Source organism: Lampetra planeri, chromosome 14, assembly GCF_965212315.1.
Source record: "Lampetra planeri chromosome 14, kcLamPlan1.2.h2, whole genome shotgun sequence".
Taxonomy (NCBI): Eukaryota; Metazoa; Chordata; class Hyperoartia; order Petromyzontiformes; family Petromyzontidae; genus Lampetra; species Lampetra planeri.
In genome coordinates, this window is record NC_136120.1 from 816,893 (window position 1) to 836,224 (window position 19,332).

General features: G+C 39.6%; 6 non-coding genes across 6 annotated transcripts; all 6 read left to right on the top strand.

The window, feature by feature from the left end:
* Positions 1-618: 618 nt before the first annotated feature.
* On the top strand, positions 619-690 carry TRNAE-CUC (transfer RNA glutamic acid (anticodon CUC)). The gene has a single exon. It is a non-coding gene; the product is annotated as a tRNA-Glu (tRNA).
* A 4,070-nt stretch (positions 691-4,760) lies between these two features.
* Positions 4,761-4,832, top strand: TRNAE-CUC (transfer RNA glutamic acid (anticodon CUC)). The gene has a single exon. It is a non-coding gene; the product is annotated as a tRNA-Glu (tRNA).
* A 1,460-nt stretch (positions 4,833-6,292) lies between these two features.
* Positions 6,293-6,364, top strand: TRNAE-CUC (transfer RNA glutamic acid (anticodon CUC)). Its single transcript has one exon. It is a non-coding gene; the product is annotated as a tRNA-Glu (tRNA).
* A 7,610-nt stretch (positions 6,365-13,974) lies between these two features.
* TRNAE-CUC (transfer RNA glutamic acid (anticodon CUC)) lies at positions 13,975-14,046 on the top strand. Its single transcript has one exon. It is a non-coding gene; the product is annotated as a tRNA-Glu (tRNA).
* Positions 14,047-15,511: 1,465 nt separating this feature from the next.
* On the top strand, positions 15,512-15,583 carry TRNAE-CUC (transfer RNA glutamic acid (anticodon CUC)). The gene has a single exon. It is a non-coding gene; the product is annotated as a tRNA-Glu (tRNA).
* A 2,466-nt stretch (positions 15,584-18,049) lies between these two features.
* On the top strand, positions 18,050-18,121 carry TRNAE-CUC (transfer RNA glutamic acid (anticodon CUC)). The gene has a single exon. It is a non-coding gene; the product is annotated as a tRNA-Glu (tRNA).
* Positions 18,122-19,332: the final 1,211 nt, after the last annotated feature.

Sequence of the window (19,332 nt, forward strand, 5' to 3'; positions counted from 1 at the left end):
TAAAAATGCAATTAAAAAGAATAAAAATAAAATAAAGATAAAAATGCATTGAAAATAATGAAAGAAAAAAAACAACAATAAAAATAATTAAATTAAATAAAAAATGCGAAGGTTTTTTGTTTTTATTATTTTCAATTGATTTTTAATTTTGTCTTCGTATTTTTTTATTGTATGGTTTTTTGCTTTTATGATTTTCCATTAATTTTTTGTATTTTCGTTACTTTAAAAAAACATTAGTATTTTGTTTACTTTTTATTTCTATTCACGTGACTTTACAGAATTAATCAATACTATAAATACTTTTAATTCAGGCATTCGTGGAACTGCTTTGAAAATGAAACCAAAATATTTTTTCCCTTACGGGGATTTGATCCCGAGCGGGCGCGGAGGGAGCGCCAAAACCTAACCAGTTGCCACACCAGAGAAATTGGTGATTGTGCCTCCACGTGTCCTGTTTTCCTGCATTATCACCAGGCTTGAACTTCTACTGCTGACCGAAGGTTTTCCCAGGCACAGTCAATCCCGTGAACAGATTCCAGTGCTCCATCAACTCTCGAGCGAGCTCCCGGTGTTGGAGGTGCCAGGACAGCAGGACATGTGGAGACACCTCAACCAGATTCCCTGGTGGTCTAGTGGTTAGGATTCGGCGCTCTCACTGCCGCGGCCCGGGTTCGATTCCCGGTCAGGGAACACTTTTTAATAAATAATAAAAAAAGTTTTTTTTCTTTTAGATTTGAAGCTTTCGTGACTGCAAGGAATCATATTCTTAGGTTTTTTCGGTAAAGTCACGTAGGTAAAACATCAAAATTAATGAAAATAAAATAAAAACAAAAATCACGACGTTTCAGAGGCAACACAAGTCTCCGTCATCAGGTGGGACCGTCTGGCTGTGTAATCTGGCTGTGACGGTCCCACCTGATGATGGAGACTTGTGTTGCCTCCGAAACGTCGTGATTTTTGTTTTTATTTTATTTTATTTTCATTAATTTAGATGTTTTACCTACGTGACTTTACCGAAAAAAACTAAGAATATAGTTATTTTCTTCTTTACGGAAAAGTTTAACTGCTTTAAAAAGACACCAAGAGCCTCATTCTATGACCGGGAACTGAACCCAGACCGCAGCACTGAGAGCTTCGAATTTTAATCACCAGACCACCAGGGAAGTTGTTAGATGTACCTCCACGTGTCCTGCTGTCCCGCACCATCACCAGGCTTGATCTTCGATTGCTGACTGAAGTGTTCCCCAGGCAGTCGCCATCTCTTATGGTCTAACGATTCCACGTAAATCTCGTGAACAGATTAAAATGCACCATCAACTCTCGAGCCAGCTCCCCGATGTTGGAGGTGCCAGGATAGCAGGACACGTGGAGGCACCTCCAACAGCTTCATTGGTAGTCTAGTGGTTAGGATTTGCCATTTCACCGCAGCGGCCTGGGTAAGAATCCCTGTCAAAGAACACTTTTTACGTAAATAAAAAAGTTAACTATTTTTTTACTTAAAACTTTCGTGACTGCAGGAATTCATATTCTTGGTCCGTTAGGTAAAGTCACGTGAATAAAAAACAAAAAATAATAAAAAAATGCAATTAAAAAGAATAAAAATAAATTAAAGATAAAAATGCATTGAAAATTATGAAAGACAATAACCAAGAAAAAAAAGTTAAATAAAATTATAAATTCGATGATTTTTTGCTTTTATTATTTTCAATTAATTTGGAATTTTGTCTTCGTATTTTTTTATTGTATGGTTTTTTGCTTTTATGATTTTCCATTCATTTTTTTATTTTTGTTACTTTAAAACAATATTAGTATTTTGTTTACTTTTTTTTCTATTCATGTGACTTTACCGAATTAATCAATAACATAAATACTTTTAATTCAGTCATTCGTGGAACTGCTTTGAAAATGAAACCAAAATACTATTTCCCTTACGGGGATTCGATCCCGAGCGGGGGCGGAGGGAGCGCCAAAACCTAACCAGTTGCCACACCATGGAAATTGGTGATTGTGCCTCCACGTGTCCGGCTGTCCCGCATTATCACTGGGCTTGAACTTCTACTGCTGACCGAAGGTTTTCCCAGGCAGTCGCCATCTCTTACGGTATCACGATTCCACAGTCAATCCCGTGAACAGATTCCATTGCTCCATCAACTCTCGAGCGAGCTTCCGGTGTTGGAGGTGCCAGGACAGCAGGACATGTGGAGACATCTCAACCAGCTTCCCTGGTGGTCTAGTGGTTAGGATTCGGCGCTCTCACTGCCGCGGCCTGGGTTCGATTCCCGGCAGAGAACACTTTTTTTTATAAACAATAAAAAAAGTTATTTTCTTCTTTACGGAAAAGTTTAACTGCTATAAAAAAGACACCAAGAGCCTCATTCCGTGACCGGGAACTGAACCCAGACCGCAGCACTGAGAGCTTCGAATTTTAATCACCAAACCACCAGGGAAGTTGTTAGATGTACCTCCACGTGTCCTGCTGTCCCGCACCATCACCAGGCTTGATCTTCGATTGCTGACTGAAGTGTTCCCCAGGCAGTCGCCATCTCTTATGGTCTAACGATTCCACGTAAATCTCGTGAACAGATTCCAATGCACCATCAACTCTCGAGCCAGCTCCCCGATGTTGGAGGTGCCAGGATAGCAGGACACGTGGAGGCACCTCCAACAGCTTCATTGGTAGTCTAGTGGTTAGGATTTGCCATTTCACCGCAGCGGCCTGGGTAAGAATCCCTGTCAAAGAACACTTTTTACGTAAATAAAAAAGTTAACTATTTTTTTACTTAAAACTTTCGTGACTGCAGGAATTCATATTCTTGGTCCGTTAGGTAAAGTCACGTGAATAAAAAACAAAAAATAATAAAAAAATGCAATTAAAAAGAATAAAAATAAATTAAAGATAAATATGCATTGAAAATTATGAAAGACAATAACCAAGAAAAAAAAGTTAAATAAAATTATAAATTCGATGATTTTTTGCTTTTATTATTTTCAATTAATTTTGAATTTTGTCTTCGTATTTTTTTATTGTATGGTTTTTTGCTTTTATGATTTTCCATTCATTTTTTTATTTTTGTTACTTTAAAACAATATTAGTATTTTGTTTACTTTTTTTTCTATTCATGTGACTTTACCGAATTAATCAATAACATAAATACTTTTAATTCAGGCATTCGTGGAACTGCTTTGAAAATGAAACCAAAATACTATTTCCCTTACGGGGATTCGATCCCGAGCGGGGGCGGAGGGAGCGCCAAAACCTAACCAGTTGCCACACCATGGAAATTGGTGATTGTGCCTCCACGTGTCCGGCTGTCCCGCATCATCACTGGGCTTGAACTTCTACTGCTGACCGAAGGTTTTCCCAGGCAGTCGCCATCTCTTACGGTATCACGATTCCACAGTCAATCCCGTGAACAGATTCCATTGCTCCATCAACTCTCGAGCGAGCTTCCGGTGTTGGAGGTGCCAGGACAGCAGGACATGTGGAGACATCTCAACCAGCTTCCCTGGTGGTCTAGTGGTTAGGATTCGGCGCTCTCACTGCCGCGGCCTGGGTTCGATTCCCGTCAGAGAACACTTTTTTTTTTATAAATAATAAAAAAAGTTATTTTCTTCTTTACGGAAAAGTTTAACTGCTTTAAAAAGACACCAAGAGCCTCATTCCGTGACCGGGAACTGAACCCAGACCGCAGCACTGAGAGCTTCGAATTTTAATCTCCAGACCACCAGGGAAGTTGTTAGATGTACCTCCACGTGTCCTGCTGTCCCGCATCATCACCAGGTTTGATCTTCGATTGCTGACTGAAGTGTTCCCCAGGCAGTCGCCATCTCTTATGGTCTCACGATTCTACGTAAATCTCGTGAACAGATTCCAATGCACCATCAACTCTCGAGCGAGCTCCCGGTGTTGGAGGTGCCAGGATAGCAGGACACGTGGAGGCACCTCCAACAGCTTCACTGGTAGTCTAGTGGTTAGGATTTGCCATTTCACCGCAGCGGCCTGGGTAAGAATCCCTGTCAAAAAACACTTTTTACGTAAATAAAAAAGTTAAATATTTTATTACTTAAAACTTTCGTGACTGCAGGAATTCATATTCTTGGTTCGTTAGGTAAAGTCACGTAAATAAAAAAACAAAAAATAATAAAAATGCAATTAAAAAGAATAAAAATAAAATAAAGATAAAAATGCATTGAAAATAATGAAAGAAAAAAAACAACAATAAAAATAATTAAATAAACTAAAAAATGCGAAGGTTTTTTGTTTTTATTATTTTCAATTGATTTTTAATTTTGTCTTCGTATTTTTTTATTGTATGGTTTTTTGCTTTTATGATTTTCCATTAATTTTTTGTATTTTCGTTACTTTAAAAAAACATTAGTATTTTGTTTACTTTTTATTTCTATTCACGTGACTTTACAGAATTAATCAATACTATAAATACTTTTAATTCAGGCATTCGTGGAACTGCTTTGAAAATGAAACCAAAATATTTTTTCCCTTACGGGGATTTGATCCCGAGCGGGCGCGGAGGGAGCGCCAAAACCTAACCAGTTGCCACACCAGAGAAATTGGTGATTGTGCCTCCACGTGTCCTGTTTTCCTGCATTATCACCAGGCTTGAACTTCTACTGCTGACCGAAGGTTTTCCCAGGCACAGTCAATCCCGTGAACAGATTCCAGTGCTCCATCAACTCTCGAGCGAGCTCCCGGTGTTGGAGGTGCCAGGACAGCAGGACATGTGGAGACACCTTAACCAGCTTCCCTGTTGGTCTAGTGGTTAGGATTCGGCGCTCTCACCGCCGCGGCCCGGGTTCGATTCCTGGTCAGGGAACACTTTTTAATAAATAATAAAAAAGTTTTTTTTCTTTTAGATTTGAAGCTTTCGTGACTGCAAGGAATCATATTCTTAGGTTTTTTCGGTAAAGTCACGTAGGTAAAACATCAAAATTAATGAAAATAAAATAAAAACAAAAATCACGACGTTTCAGAGGCAACACAAGTCTCCGTCATCAGGTGGGACCGTCTGGCTGTGTAATCTGGCTGTGACGGTCCCACCTGATGATGGAGACTTGTGTTGCCTCCGAAACGTCGTGATTTTTGTTTTTATTTTATTTTATTTTCATTAATTTTGATGTTTTACCTACGTGACTTTACCGAAAAAACCTAAGAATATAGTTATTTTCTTCTTTACGGAAAAGTTTAACTGCTTTAAAAAGACACCAAGAGCCTCATTCTATGACCGGGAACTGAACCCAGACCGCAGCACTGAGAGCTTCGAATTTTAATTAACCAGACCACCAGGGAAGTTGTAAGATGTACCTCCACGTGTCCTGCTGTCCCGCATCATCACCAGGCTGATCTTCGATTGCTGACTGAAGTGTTCCCCAGGCAGTCGCCATCTCTTATGGTCTCACGATTCCACGTAAATCTCGTGAACAGATTCCAATGCACCATCAACTCTCGAGCGAGCTCCCGGTGTTGGAGGTGCCAGGATAGCAGGACACGTGGAGGCACCTCCAACAGCTTCACTGGTAGTCTAGTGGTTAGGATTTGCCATTTCACCTCAGCGGCCTGGGTAAGAATCCCTGTCAAAGAACACTTTTTACGTAAATAAAAAAGTTAACTATTTTTTTACTTAAAACTTTCGTGACTGCAGGAATTCACATTCTTGGTTCGTTAGGTAAAGTCACGTAAGTAAAAAAAATAATAAAAATGCAATTAAAAAGAATAAAAATAAAATAAAGATAAAAATGCATTGAAAATTATGAAAGAAAAAAACCAATAATAAAAAGAGTTAAATAAAATTAAAAATGCGAAGGTTTTTTGCTTTTATGATTTTCCATTCATTTTTTTATTTTTGTTACTTAAAAAAAACATTAGTATTTTGTTTACTTTTTATTTCTACTTACGTGACTTTACCGAATTAATCAATAATATAAATACTTTTAATTCAGGCATTCGTGGAACTGCTTTGAAAATGAAACCCAAATACTATTTCCCTTACGGGGATTCGATCCCGAGCGGGGGCGGAGGGAGCGCCAAAACCTAACTAGTTGCCACACCATGGAAATTGGTGATTGTGCCTCCACGTGTCCGGCTGTCCCGCATTATCACTGGGCTTGAACTTCTACTGCTGACCGAAGGTTTTCCCAAGCAGTCGCCATCTCTTACGGTATCACGATTCCACAGTCAATCCCGTGAACAGATTCCATTGCTCCATCAACTCTCGAGCGAGCTCCCGATGTTGGAGGTGCCAGGACAGCAGGACATGTTGAGACACCTTAACCAGCTTCCCTGTTGGTCTAGTGGTTAGGATTCGGCGCTCTCACCGCAGCGGCCCGGGTTCGATTCCCGGTCAGGGAGCACTTTTTTATAAACAATTAAAAAAGTTATTTTCTTCTTTACGGAAAAGTTTAACTGCTTTCAAAAAAGACACCAAGAGCGTCATTCCGTGACCGGGAACTGAACCCAGACCGCAGCACTGAGAGCTTCGAATTTTAATCACCAGACCACCAGGGAAGTTGTTAGATGTACCTCCACGTGTCCTGCTGTCCCGCACCATCACCAGGCTTGATCTTCGATTGCTGACTGAAGTGTTCCCCAGGCAGTCGCCATCTCTTATGGTCTAACGATTCCACGTAAATCTCGTGAACAGATTCCAATGCACCATCAACTCTCGAGCCAGCTCCCCGATGTTGTAGGTGCCAGGATAGCAGGACACGTGGAGGCACCTCCAACAGCTTCATTGGTAGTCTAGTGGTTAGGATTTGCCATTTCACCGCAGCGGCCTGGGTAAGAATCCCTGTCAAAGAACACTTTTTACGTAAATAAAAAAGTTAACTATTTTTTTACTTAAAACTTTCGTGACTGCAGGAATTCATATTCTTGGTCCGTTAGGTAAAGTCACGTGAATAAAAAACAAAAAATAATAAAAAATGCAATTAAAAAAAATAAAAATAAATTAAAGAAAAAAATGCATTGAAAATTATGAAAGACAATAACCAAGAAAAAAAAGTTAAATAAAATTATAAATTCGATGATATTTTGCTTTAATTATTTTCAATTAATTTTGAATTTTGTCTTCGTATTTTTTTATTGTATGGTTTTTTGCTTTTATGATTTTCCATTCATTTTTTTATTTTTGTTACTTTAAAACAATATTAGTATTTTGTTTACTTTTTTTTCTATTCATGTGACTTTACCGAATTAATCAATAACATAAATACTTTTAATTCAGGCATTCGTGGAACTGCTTTGAAAATGAAACCAAAATACTATTTCCCTTACGGGGATTCGATCCCGAGCGGGGGCGGAGGGAGCGCCAAAACCTAACCAGTTGCCACACCATGGAAATTGGTGATTGTGCCTCCACGTGTCCGGCTGTCCCGCATTATCACTGGGCTTGAACTTCTACTGCTGACCGAAGGTTTTCCCAGGCAGTCGCCATCTCTTACGGTATCACGATTCCACAGTCAATCCCGTGAACAGATTCCATTGCTCCATCAACTTTCGAGCGAGCTTCCGGTGTTGGAGGTGCCAGGACAGCAGGACATGTGGAGACATCTCAACCAGCTTCCCTGGTGGTCTAGTGGTTAGGATTCGGCGCTCTCACTGCCGGGGCCTGGGTTCGATTCCCGTCAGAGAACACTTTTTTTTATAAACAATAAAAAAAGTTATTTTCTTCTTTACGGAAAAGTTTAACTGCTATAAAAAAGACACCAAGAGCGTCATTCCGTGACCGGGAACTGAACCCAGACCGCAGCACTGAGAGCTTCGAATTTTAATCACCAGACCACCAGGGAAGTTGTTAGATGTACCTCCACGTGTCCTGCTGTCCCGCACCATCACCAGGCTTGATCTTCGATTGCTGACTGAAGTGTTCCCCAGGCAGTCGCCATCTCTTATGGTCTAACGATTCCACGTAAATCTCGTGAACAGATTCCAATGCACCATCAACTCTCGAGCCAGCTCCCCGATGTTGGAGGTGCCAGGATAGTAGGACACGTGGAGGCACATCCAACAGCTTCATTGGTAGTCTAGTGGTTAGGATTTGCCATTTCACCGCAGCGGCCTGGGTAAGAATCCCTGTCAAAGAACACTTTTTACGTAAATAAAAAAGTTAACTATTTTTTTACTTAAAACTTTCGTGACTGCAGGAATTCATATTCTTGGTCCGTTAGGTAAAGTCACGTGAATAAAAAACAAAAAATAATAAAAAAATGCAATTAAAAAGAATAAAAATAAATTAAAGATAAAAATGCATTGAAAATTATGAAAGACAATAACCAAGAAAAAAAAGTTAAATAAAATTATAAATTCGATGATTTTTTGCTTTTATTATTTTCAATTAATTTTGAATTTTGTCTTCGTATTTTTTTATTGTATGGTTTTTTGCTTTTATGATTTTCCATTCATTTTTTTATTTTTGTTACTTTAAAACAATATTAGTATTTTGTTTACTTTTTTTTCTATTCATGTGACTTTACCGAATTAATCAATAACATAAATACTTTTAATTCAGGCATTCGTGGAACTGCTTTGAAAATGAAACCAAAATACTATTTCCCTTACGGGGATTCGATCCCGAGCGGGGGCGGAGGGAGCGCCAAAACCTAACCAGTTGCCACACCATGGAAATTGGTGATTGTGCCTCCACGTGTCCGGCTGTCCCGCATTATCACTGGGCTTGAACTTCTACTGCTGACCGAAGGTTTTCCCAGGCAGTCGCCATCTCTTACGGTATCACGATTCCACAGTCAATCCCGTGAACAGATTCCATTGCTCCATCAACTCTCGAGCGAGCTTCCGGTGTTGGAGGTGCCAGGACAGCAGGACATGTGGAGACATCTCAACCAGCTTCCCTGGTGGTCTAGTGGTTAGGATTCGGCGCTCTCACTGCCGCGGCCTGGGTTCGATTCCCGTCAGAGAACACTTTTTTTATAAACAATAAAAAAAGTAATTTTCTTTTTTACGGAAAAGTTTAACTGCTATAAAAAAAAGACACCAAGAGCCTCATTCCGTGACCGGGAACTGAACCCAGACCGCAGCACTGAGAGCATCGAATTTTAATCACCAGACCACCATGGAAGTTGTTAGATGTTTCTCCACGTGTCCTGCTGTCCCGCATCATCACCAGGCTTGATATTCGATTGCTGACTGAAGTGTTCCCCAGGCAGTCGCCATCTCTTATGGTCTCACGATTCCACGTAAATCTCGTGAACAGATTCCAATGCACCATCAACTCTCGAGCCAGCTCCCCGATGTTGGAGGTGCCAGGATAGCAGGACACGTGGAGGCACCTCCAACAGCTTCATTGGTAGTCTAGTGGTTAGGATTTGCCATTTCATCGCAGCGGCCTGGGTAAGAATCCCTGTCAAAGAACACTTTTTACGTAAATAAAAAAGTTAACTATTTTTTTACTTAAAACTTTCGTGACTGCAGGAATTCATATTCTTGGTCCGTTAGGTAAAGTCACGTGAATAAAAAACAAAAAATAATAAAAAAATGCAATTAAAAAGAATAAAAATAAATTAAAGATAAAAATGCATTGAAAATTATGAAAGACAATAACCAAGAAAAAAAAGTTAAATAAATTTATAAATTCGATGATTTTTTGCTTTTATTATTTTCAATTAATTTTGAATTTTGTCTTCGTATTTTTTTATTGTATGGTTTTTTGCTTTTATGATTTTCCATTTATTTTTTTATTTTTGTTACTTTAAAACAATATTAGTATTTTGTTTACTTTTTTTTCTATTCATGTGACTTTACCGAATTAATCAATAACATAAATACTTTTAATTCAGGCATTCGTGGAACTGCTTTGAAAATGAAACCAAAATACTATTTCCCTTACGGGGATTCGATCCCGAGCGGGGGCGGAGGGAGCGCCAAAACCTAACCAGTTGCCACACCATGGAAATTGGTGATTGTGCCTCCACGTGTCCTGCTGTCCCGCATTATCACCAGGCTTGAACTTCTACTGCTGACCGAAGGTTTTCCCAGGCAGTCGCCATCTCTTACGGTATCACGATTCCACAGTCAATCCCGTGAACAGATTCCATTGCTCCATCAACTCTCGAGCGAGCTCCCGGTGTTGGAGGTGCCAGGACAGCAGGACATGTGGAGACACCTCAACCAGATTTCCTGGTGGTCTAGTGGTTAGGATTCGGCGCTCTCACCACTGCGGCCCGGGTTCGATTCCCGGTCACGGAACACTTTTTTTTTTATAAATAATAAAAAAAGTTATTTTCTTCTTTACGGAAAAGTTTAACTGCTTTAAAAAGACACCAAGAACCTCATTCAGTGACCGGGAACTGAACCCAGACCGCAGCACTGAGAGCTTCGAATTTTAATCACCAGACCACCATGGAAGTTGTTAGATGTTTCTCCACGTGTCCTGCTGTCCCGCATCATCACCAGGCTTGATATTCGATTGCTGACTGAAGTGTTCCCCAGGCAGTCGCCATCTCTTATGGTCTCACGATTCCACGTAAATCTCGTGAACAGATTCCAATGCACCATCAACTCTCGAGCCAGCTCCCCGATGTTGGAGGTGCCAGGATAGCAGGACACGTGGAGGCACCTCCAACAGCTTCATTGGTAGTCTAGTGGTTAGGATTTGCCATTTCATCGCAGCGGCCTGGGTAAGAATCCCTGTCAAAGAACACTTTTTACGTAAATAAAAAAGTTAACTATTTTTTTACTTAAAACTTTCGTGACTGCAGGAATTCATATTCTTGGTCCGTTAGGTAAAGTCACGTGAATAAAAAACAAAAAATAATAAAAAAATGCAATTAAAAAGAATAAAAATAAATTAAAGATAAAAATGCATTGAAAATTATGAAAGACAATAACCAAGAAAAAAAAGTTAAATAAATTTATAAATTCGATGATTTTTTGCTTTTATTATTTTCAATTAATTTTGAATTTTGTCTTCGTATTTTTTTATTGTATGGTTTTTTGCTTTTATGATTTTCCATTTATTTTTTTATTTTTGTTACTTTAAAACAATATTAGTATTTTGTTTACTTTTTTTTCTATTCATGTGACTTTACCGAATTAATCAATAACATAAATACTTTTAATTCAGGCATTCGTGGAACTGCTTTGAAAATGAAACCAAAATACTATTTCCCTTACGGGGATTCGATCCCGAGCGGGGGCGGAGGGAGCGCCAAAACCTAACCAGTTGCCACACCATGGAAATTGGTGATTGTGCCTCCACGTGTCCTGCTGTCCCGCATTATCACCAGGCTTGAACTTCTACTGCTGACCGAAGGTTTTCCCAGGCAGTCGCCATCTCTTACGGTATCACGATTCCACAGTCAATCCCGTGAACAGATTCCATTGCTCCATCAACTCTCGAGCGAGCTCCCGGTGTTGGAGGTGCCAGGACAGCAGGACATGTGGAGACACCTCAACCAGATTTCCTGGTGGTCTAGTGGTTAGGATTCGGCGCTCTCACCACTGCGGCCCGGGTTCGATTCCCGGTCACGGAACACTTTTTTTTTTATAAATAATAAAAAAAGTTATTTTCTTCTTTACGGAAAAGTTTAACTGCTTTAAAAAGACACCAAGAACCTCATTCAGTGACCGGGAACTGAACCCAGACCGCAGCACTGAGAGCTTCGAATTTTAATCACCAGACCACCATGGAAGTTGTTAGATGTTTCTCCACGTGTCCTGCTGTCCCGCATCATCACCAGGCTTGATATTCGATTGCTGACTGAAGTGTTCCCCAGGCAGTCGCCATCTCTTATGGTCTCACGATTCCACGTAAATCTCGTGAACAGATTCCAATGCACCATCAACTCTCGAGCCAGCTCCCCGATGTTGGAGGTGCCAGGATAGCAGGACACGTGGAGGCACCTCCAACAGCTTCATTGGTAGTCTAGTGGTTAGGATTTGCCATTTCATCGCAGCGGCCTGGGTAAGAATCCCTGTCAAAGAACACTTTTTACGTAAATAAAAAAGTTAACTATTTTTTTACTTAAAACTTTCGTGACTGCAGGAATTCATATTCTTGGTCCGTTAGGTAAAGTCACGTGAATAAAAAACAAAAAATAATAAAAAAATGCAATTAAAAAGAATAAAAATAAATTAAAGATAAAAATGCATTGAAAATTATGAAAGACAATAACCAAGAAAAAAAAGTTAAATAAATTTATAAATTCGATGATTTTTTGCTTTTATTATTTTCAATTAATTTTGAATTTTGTCTTCGTATTTTTTTATTGTATGGTTTTTTGCTTTTATGATTTTCCATTTATTTTTTTATTTTTGTTACTTTAAAACAATATTAGTATTTTGTTTACTTTTTTTTCTATTCATGTGACTTTACCGAATTAATCAATAACATAAATACTTTTAATTCAGGCATTCGTGGAACTGCTTTGAAAATGAAACCAAAATACTATTTCCCTTACGGGGATTCGATCCCGAGCGGGGGCGGAGGGAGCGCCAAAACCTAACCAGTTGCCACACCATGGAAATTGGTGATTGTGCCTCCACGTGTCCTGCTGTCCCGCATTATCACCAGGCTTGAACTTCTACTGCTGACCGAAGGTTTTCCCAGGCAGTCGCCATCTCTTACGGTATCACGATTCCACAGTCAATCCCGTGAACAGATTCCATTGCTCCATCAACTCTCGAGCGAGCTCCCGGTGTTGGAGGTGCCAGGACAGCAGGACATGTGGAGACACCTCAACCAGATTTCCTGGTGGTCTAGTGGTTAGGATTCGGCGCTCTCACCACTGCGGCCCGGGTTCGATTCCCGGTCACGGAACACTTTTTTTTTTATAAATAATAAAAAAAGTTATTTTCTTCTTTACGGAAAAGTTTAACTGCTTTAAAAAGACACCAAGAACCTCATTCAGTGACCGGGAACTGAACCCAGACCGCAGCACTGAGAGCTTCGAATTTTAATCACCAGACCACCAGGGAAGTTGTTAGATGTACCTCCACGTGTCCTGCTGTCCCGCATCATCACCAGGTTTGATCTTCGATTGCTGACTGAAGTGTTCCCCAGGCAGTCGCCATCTCTTATGGTATCACGATTCCACGTAAATCTCGTGAACAGATTCCAATGCACCATCAACTCTCGAGCGAGCTCCCGGTGTTGGAGGTGCCAGGATAGCAGGACACGTGGAGGCACCTCCAACAGCTTCACTGGTAGTCTAGTGGTTAGGATTTGCCATTTCACCGCAGCGGCCTGGGTAAGAATCCCTGTCAAAGAACACTTTTTACGTAAATAAATAAGTTAACTATTTTATTACTTAAAACTTTCGTGACTGCAGGAATTCATATTCTTGGTTCGTTAGGTAAAGTCACGTAAATAAAAAAACAAAAAATAATGAAAATGCAATTAAAAAGAATAAAAATAAAATAAAGATAAAAATGCATTGAAAATAATGAAAGAAAAAAAACAACAATAAAAAGAATTAAATAAAATAAAAAATGCGAAGGTTTTTTGTTTTTATTATTTTCAATTGATTTTTTATTTTGTCTTCGTATTTTTTTATTGTATGTTTTTTTGCTTTCATGATTTTCCATTAATTTTTTGTATTTTCGTTACTTTAAAAAAACATTAGTATTTTGTTTACTTTTTATTTCTATTTACGAGACTTTACAGAATTAATCAATACTATAAATACTTTTAATTCAGGCATTCGTGGAACTGCTTTGAAAATGAAACCAAAATATTATTTCCCTTACAGGGATTTGATCCCGAGCGGGCGCGGAGGGAGCGCCAAAACCTAACCAGTTGCCACACCAGAGAAATTGGTGATTGTGCCTCCCCGTGTCCTGTTTTCCTGCATTATCACCAGGCTTGAACTTCTACTGCTGACCGAAGGTTTTCCCAGGCACAGTCAATCCCGTGAACAGATTCCATTGCTCCATCAACTCTCGAGCGAGCTCCCGGTGTTGGAGGTGCCAGGACAGCAGGACATGTGGAGGCACCTCAACCAGATTCCCTGGTGGTCTAGTGGTTAGGATTCGGCGCTCTCACCGCTGCGGCCCGGGTTCGATTCCCGGTCAGGGAACACTTTTAATAAATAATAAAAAAAAGTTATTTTCTTTTAGATTTGAAGCTTTATTGACTGCAAGGAATCATATTCTTAGGTTTTTTCGGTAAAGTCACGTAGGTAAAACATCAAAATTAATGAAAATAAAATAAAATAAAAACAAAAATCACGACGTTTCGGAGGCAACACAAGTCTCCGTCATCAGGTGGGACCGTCTGGCTGTGTAATCTGGCTGTGACGGTCCCACCTGATGACGGAGACTTGTGTTGCCTCCGAAACGTCGTGATTTTTGTTTTTATTTTATTTTATTTTCATTAATTTTGATGTTTTACCTACGTGACTTTACCGAAAAAACCTAAGAATATAGTTATTTTCTTCTTTACGGAAAAGTTTAACTGCTTTAAAAAGACACCAAGAGCCTCATTCTATGACCGGGAACTGAACCCAGACCGCAGCACTGAGAGCTTCGAATTTTAATCACCAGACCACCAGGGAAGTTGTAAGATGTACCTCCACGTGTCCTGCTGTCCCGCATCATCACCAGGCTTGATCTTCGATTGCTGACTGAAGTGTTCCCCAGGCAGTCGCCATCTCTTATGGTCTCACGATTCCACGTAAATCTCGTGAACAGATTCCAATGCACCATCAACTCTCGAGCGAGCTCCCGGTGTTGGAGGTGCCAGGATAGCAGGACACGTGGAGGCACCTCCAACAGCTTCACTGGTAGTCTAGTGGTTAGGATTTGCCATTTCACCTCAGCGCCTGGGTAAGAATCCCTGTCAAAGAACACTTTTTACGTAAATAAAAAAGTTAACTATTTTTTTACTTAAAACTTTCGTGACTGCAGGAATTCACATTCTTGGTTCGTTAGGTAAAGTCACGTAAATAAAAAAAATAATAAAAATGCAATTAAAAAGAATAAAAATAAAATAAAGATAAAAATGCATTGAAAATTATGAAAGAAAAAAAACAATAATAAAAAGAGTTAAATAAAATTAAAAATGCGAAGGTTTTTTGCTTTTATGATTTTCCATTCATTTTTTTATTTTTGTTACTTAAAAAAAAACATTAGTATTTTGTTTACTTTTTATTTCTACTTACGTGACTTTACCGAATTAATCAATAATATAAATACTTTTAATTCAGGCATTCGTGGAACTGCTTTGAAAATGAAACCAAAATACTATTTCCCTTACGGGGATTCGATCCCGAGCTGGGGCGGAGGGAGCGCCAAAACCTAACCAGTTGCCACACCATGGAAATTGGTGATTGTGCCTCCACGTGTCCGGCTGTCCCGCATTATCACTGGGCTTGAACTTCTACTGCTGACCGAAGGTTTTCCCAGGCAGTCGCCATCTCTTACGGTATCACGATTCCACAGTCAATCCCGTGAACAGATTCCATTGCTCCATCAACTCTCGAGCGAGCTCTCGGTGTTGGAGGTGCCAGGATAGCAGGACATGTGGAGACACCTCAACCAGATTTCCTGGTGGTCTAATGGTTAGGATTCGGCGCTCTCACCACCGCGGCCTGGGTTCGATTCCCGGTCAGGGAACACTTTTTTTTTTATAAATAATAAAAAAAGTTATTTTATTCTTTATGGAAAAGTTTAACTGCTTTAAAAAGACACCAAGAGCCTCATTCCGTGACCGGGAACTGAACCCAGACCGCAGCACTGAGAGCTTCGAATTTTAATCACCAGACCACCAGGGAAGTTGTTAGATGTACCTCCACGTGTCCTGCTGTCCCGCATCATCACCAGGTTTGATCTTCGATTGCTGACTGAAGTCTTCCCCAGGCAGTCGCCATCTCTTATGGTCTCACGATTCCACGTAAATCTCGTGAACAGATTCCAATGCACCATCAACTCTCGAGCGAGCTCCCGGTGTTGGAGGTGCCAGGATAGCAGGACACGTGGAGGCACCTCCAACAGCTTCACTAGTAGTCTAGTGGATAGGATTTGCCATTTCACCGCAGCGGCCTGGGTAAGAATCCCTGTCAAAGAACACTTTTTACGTAAATAAATAAGTTAACTATTTTATTACTTAAAACTTTCGTGACTGCAGGAATTCATATTCTCGGTTCGTTAGGTAAAGTCACGTAAATAAAAAAACAAAAAATAATGAAAATGCAATTAAAAAGAATAAAAATAAAATAAAGATAAAAATGCATTGAAAATAATGAAACAAAAAAAACAACAATAAAAATAATTAAATAAAATAAAAAATGCGAAGGTTTTTTGTTTTTATTATTTTCAATTGATTTTTTATTTTGTCTTCGTATTTTATTATTGTATGTTTTTTTGCTTTTATGATTTTCCATTAATTTTTTGTATTTTCGTTACTTTAAAAAACATTAGTATTTTGTTTACTTTTTATTTCTATTTACGTGACTTTACAGAATTAATCAATACTATAAATACTTAAATTCAGGCATTCGTGGAACTGCTTTGAAAATGAAACCAAAATATTATTTCCCTTACAGGGAATTGATCCCGAGCGGGCGCGGAGGGAGCGCCAAAACCTAACCAGTTGCCACACCAGAGAAATTGGTGATTGTGCCTCCACGTGTCCTGTTTTCCTGCATTATCACCAGGCTTGAACTTCTACTGCTGACCGAAGGTTTTCCCAGGCACAGTCAATACCGTGAACAGATTCCATTGCTCCATCAACTCTCGAGCGAGCTCCCGGTGTTGGAGGTGCCAGGACAGCAGGACATGTGGAGACACCTTTACCAGCTTCCCTGGTGGTCTAGTGGTTAGGATTCGGCGCTCTCACCGCCGCGGCCCATGTTCGATTCCCGGTCAGGGAACACTTTTTTATAAACAATAAAAAAAGTTATTTTCTTCTTTACGGAAAAGTTTAACTGCTTTAAAAAAGACACCAAGAGCGTCATTCCGTGACCGGGAACTGAACCCAGACCGCAGCACTGAGAGCTTCGAATTTTAATCACCAGACCACCAGGGAAGTTGTTAGATGTACCTCCACGTGTCCTGCTGTCCCGCATCATCACCAGGCTTGATCTTCGATTGCTGACTGAAGTGTTCCCCAGGCAGTCGCCATCTCTTATGGTCTAACGATTCCACGTAAATCTCGTGAACAGATTCCAATGCACCATCAACTCTCGAGCCAGCTCCCCGATGTTGGAGGTGCCAGGATAGCAGGACACGTGGAGGCACCTCCAACAGCTTCATTGGTAGTCTAGTGGTTAGGATTTGCCATTTCACCGCAGCGGCCTGGGTAAGAATCCCTGTCAAAGAACACTTTTTACGTAAATAAAAAAGTTAACTATTTTTTTACTTAAAACTTTCGTGACTGCAGGAATTCATATTCTTGGTCCGTTAGGTAAAGTCACGTAAATAAAAAACAAAAAATAATAAAAAAATGCAATTAAAAAGAATAAAAATAAATTAAAGATAAAAATGCATTGAAAATTATGAAAGACAATAACCAAGAAAAAAAGTTAAATAAAATTATAAATTCGATTATTTTTTGCTTTTATTATTTTCAATTAATTTTGAATTTTGTCTTCGTATTTTTTTATTGTATGGTTTTTTGCTTTTATGATTTTCCATTCATTTTTTTATTTTTGTTACTTAAAAACAATATTAGTATTTTGTTTACTTTTTTTTCTCTTCATGTGACTTTACCGAATTAATCAATATCATAAATACTTTTAATTCAGGCATTCGTGGAACTGCTTTGAAAATGAAACCAAAATACTATTTCCCTCACGGGGATTCGATCCCGAGCGGGGGCGGAGGGAGCGCCAAAACCTAACCAGTTGCCACACCATGGAAATTGGTGATTGTGCCTCCACGTGTCCGACTGTCCCGCATTATCACTGGGCTTGAACTTCTACTGCTGACCGAAGGTTTTCCCAGGCAGTCGCCATCTCCTACGGTATCACGATTCCACAGTCAATCCCGTGAACAGATTCCATTGCTCCATCAACTCTCGAGCGAGCTCCCGATGTTGGAGGTGCCAGGACAGCAGGACATGTGGAGACACCTCAACCAGATTCCCTGGTGGTCTAGTGGTTAGGATTCGGCGCTCTCACCGCTGTGGCCCGGGTACGATTCCCGGTCAGGGAACACTTTTAATAAATAATAAAAAAAGTTATTTTCTTTTAGATTTGAAGCTTTGTTGACTGCAAGGAATCATATTCTTAGGTTTTTCGGTAAAGTCACGTAGGTAAAACATCAAAATTAATGAAAATAAAATAAAATAAAAACAAAAATCACGACGTTTCGGAGGCAACACAAGTCTCCGTCAAAAGGTGGGACCGTCTGGCTGTGTAATCTGGCTGTGACGGTCCCACCTGATGACGGAGACTTGTGTTGCCTCCGAAACGTCGTGATTTTTGTTTTTATTTTATTTTATTTTCATTAATTTTGATGTTTTACCTACGTGACTTTACCGAAAAAACCTAAGAATATAGTTATTTTCTTCTTTACGGAAAAGTTTAAATGCTTTAAAAAGACACCAAGAGCCTCATTCCGTGACCGGGAACTGAACCCAGACCGCAGCACTGAGAGCTCCGAATTTTAATCACCAGACCACCAGGGAAGTTGTAAGATGTATCTCCACGTGTCCTGCTGTCCCGCATCATCACCAGGCTTGATCTTCGATTGCTGACTGAAGTGTTCCCCAGGCAGTCGCCATCTCTTATGGTCTCACGATTCCACGTAAATCTCGTGAACAGATTCCAATGCACCATCAACTCTCGAGCGAGCTCCCGGTGTTGGAGGTGCCAAGATAGCAGGACACGTGGAGACATCTCAACCAGCTTCCCTGGTGGTCTAGTGGTTAGGATTCGGCGCTCTCACTGCCGCGGCCTGGGTAAGAATCCCTGTCAAAGAACACTTTTTACGTAAATAAAAAAGTTAACTATTTTTTTACTTAAAACTTTCGTGACTGCAGGAATTCACATTCTTGGTTCGTTAGGTAAAGTCACGTAAATAAAAATAAAAATGCAATTAAAAAGAATAAAAATAAAATAAAGATAAAAATGCATTGGAAATTATGAAAGAAAAAAAACCAATTATAAAAAGAGTTAAATAAAATTAAAAATGCGAAGGTTTTTTGCTTTTATGATTTTCCATTCATTTTTTTATTTTTGTTACTTAAAAAAAAACATTAGATTTTGTTTACTTTTTATTTCTACTTACGTGACTTTACCGAATTAATCAATAATATAAATACGTTTAATTCAGGCATTCGTGGAACTGCTTTGAAAATGAAACCAAAATACTATTTCCCTTACGGGGATTCGATCCCGAGCGGGGGCGGAGGGAGCGCCAAA